Genomic DNA, 3,701 nt, shown 5'->3' with positions numbered 1-3,701 from the left:
ATATATATATATATATACATATGTATGTATGTATATGTATGAATTCTTCAATTTATATACTATTAAAATAAAACAGTATACACACATGTATGTTTGCTGCTGTGAACTTGCACAATTAATTGCAAACAGGTTTTGTTTTTTGTTTTAATAATAAGAAAACAATTTATCATTATAATATTCTGGGGATTTATTTCTCTCTCTCTCACTCTGTCTCTCTCTTTCTCCCATTCATTTACACATACATGCATATACATATGCTTACAGTCATTCATGTAGTTCCCAACTTATATGCTCAGTGATGTATATACATTTACATGAATATAAGTATATGGATGATATTATGTACAACTAAGGAGATACACACATACATGTTTGTGTATACATCCATACATACATATATATATATATATAAACACATATGCACTCACATATACATACATATACACATATGTGCGTACACACTATATACATATAAATGTATCTTTTTGTATATGTGTACGCACAGTATTATATATATATATATATATAAACTAATTCATATATTCATATACACAAGCATACATGAGGATGTTAGTATAATACACACACATGCCTATAAATATACTTATAGATAAAAGCATAACATGCAAACACACGTGTATGTGCATATGTGTGTGTGTATGATATATATATATATATATTGCACACATATATATACACATATATACATATGTATACACTGAAATTGAACACATAGTTATTGGTGATTTCATTTTCTATTTTACAGGACTTTTTCTGATTTTTTTAATTATATATAAAATAAGATGCTTATCAATTTAACTGAAACAATCTGAAGAATTCAAGTGAAAATATTTACCTTACTATCAACCAAAATTACCAGCAATTAAATCAAAACTTATGACAATTTAATTATATTTTGTTGCGTTGTATTTATGTTGATGATTTTACGAGATCAGTTTAAGCTTGAAACTATGATATTTAACTTGAATCAACACGATCTAATCTTAAATTTTGATATAAAATAAAAATAATAATAAATTAGAATTTAATTTGTAGTCATTAATATGTACATTCATTTGTAGTTATTTAACTAAGCTAACAAGGGTCAGATAATTATATATTATTGGGAGAATTTCTTTACAGCTAGATCACTCTGTTGTCACTAACCTTTTTCACTTTTTTAATAAGGTATCTCTTATTCTACATATATTCGAAAGCACAGAGCCAGCAGATAATTTGTTACTAGCCAAATGAAAACAAACTTAACCATTTATTGCTCTGCACTTTTTCATGTGAAGCACACAGATGTAACATTTACACAGACACACACATGCTCCACACATACATGCATACATACATACATACATACATATATACACACATGCATACATACATATATATATATATATATATATATATATATATATAAATGTGTGTGTATATGTGTGTATGTGAATATAATATATATATATATATATATATGTACACACAAGTTTAGCACAGTTTCCATGTATTACATTTACTCATGAGGCATAAGTTGGCTCAGGATTACAAACAAGGTACTTGTCCAAGCTGCCATGTAGTGGGACTGAACCCATAAACATGTGGTTGAAAAGCAAACTTTTTACCACATATCTATGCATGCACATATGCTTTAAAGCTATCTCAATAATAGGAAATTATGTTTGATAGTTGTCTTTAAGAAGTTAATCTAAGAATGCCTCTTTCACAATTCACAAAGCAGAAAATGACAATAATTTATGGTTGATACATTATAAACATGAAGTCCACAACCTAAAGTGTTATCATGATGAGAGAAAATTATTTAAATTAGTTTTCCTTCAATATACACCTATATTCTTATCTAATGCAGAAGTCATTTCTTTCATCTATATGAGAAGTAATACATAGCACATTATATCTTGATTCATCAACATATATCAGTTTAAGTGTATGTATTTGTCTGTAGCTGTGCATATATATATATATATGTGTGTGTGTGTGCGCGTGTATATATATGTGGTTTGATCAATAAATATCTGGACTGTTGCCATAGTAATGAAGCTGCTTGGCACAGATTGACACCTCGAACTCTACTGTGCATGTGCACTAAGTTTTAACATTCTAGTTCACTTCCATTGTTTACTGCAATGCATGCAAGGAACGTGTGTAGTGTGTGATTGTCATATTGAGCATGAATCTGCATCAAATTTTGCCAAAAGCTTGGTGATTCCTAACTTTGTGAGGCCTACACAAAGTTTCAGAAAGTGTATAGATAGGAGTAAGTATATGAGCCGAAAAAATGTCAATAGTGACAAATGTTCTGGGAGACCTGCAACCAACAGAACTGAAAAAACATTGCAGATGTGCATGCAGCTGTGATGGGAAATCATTGAATCACCATCCGTGAGTTATCAGAGGATGTGCAGATTAGTTACAGTTCAATTTAGTTCATTATCACTGAAGATTTGGATATGAGATATGTGTCTGCCAAGTTTGTGCCAAAACTACTTTCAGCTGACAACATACCTGTCCATTCAGCGCAGCTTCTGCAGCAGTTTTTTGGCTAGTCACCGCCTTCCTCAGGTCTGACAGCCACTGCATTCCTCAGATCTCACCCCTTCCAACTTTCCAAAAATCAAATCCTGCTTCAATGGAAGAAGATTTCAGGATGTGATGTTGAGGAAACCAAAGTGTATGCGATGAGCCAGAAAGTGAGCTCCAGGAATGCTTCCATCAATGAAAATAGCACTGGATTAATAAGTATATGGCTTCCAAAGGGGACTATTTTGAAGGAGATTAAATGCCAAATTTGTTTTTATAGCACCATGGATACCTATTGATCAGAACTCGTTTGTGTGTGTGTGTAATCACCTTCCTCACATCATTGTCTTAATGTCCACTTTCCTATGCTTGCCTGGGTCAAGTGGAGTTCATTGAGGCAGATTTTCTACAACCAGATCCTTTCTTGTTTTCAAGCAAAGCAATATTTCCCTATGACTGGAAAATGAAAGTAAAGGGCCCTCAATTCATTATGTAGGAGTCTATATTTGTAAATGAGTTGTTATTGACTTATACAGTCATTGGTTAGAACTGCATCACCACAAGACCAGATAAGCATGTATTCAATCAGTTGTTGTAGACATCTAGTCCATCAGACATGTATGCATAAACCCATCCCCACTACAACAAAACACATACCCTTTTGCCTATAAATTCTGAGTAATGTCCATAAAAGGTACCAACTACTGACGTGTATATATATATATATATATATATATATATATATATATATATACGCAATGTATCATATATATGAAAATAATACTCACAAACACATACGCAGACACACACACATATATATGCTTATAAAAGTTTGATAAGTCCTCTGCAATATGTGTGTCTGCATGTATATACATTTAATATATATATATGTGTGTGTGAGTATGTATATATGTATGCATACATATGATTTTGATATATATATACATATCTCTGTAGAACAGAAGCTGGTGACTTCTATGGATATTACTTGGAGTTCATAGGTATGAATAGAGATGCACATCTGTCTGATGGGACAGATACCCACAGTAAGTAGACATTTGACTACATGCTTATGTACACTTGCACATTTATATATATATATATATATGCATATACATACATATATATACATATATATATATATATATATATATATA

The sequence above is a fragment of the Octopus bimaculoides genome, chromosome 6, assembly GCF_001194135.2.
Source record: "Octopus bimaculoides isolate UCB-OBI-ISO-001 chromosome 6, ASM119413v2, whole genome shotgun sequence".
In the NCBI taxonomy this organism is placed as follows: Eukaryota; Metazoa; Mollusca; class Cephalopoda; order Octopoda; family Octopodidae; genus Octopus; species Octopus bimaculoides.
Note: the sequence above shows the minus strand (reverse complement) of the source record.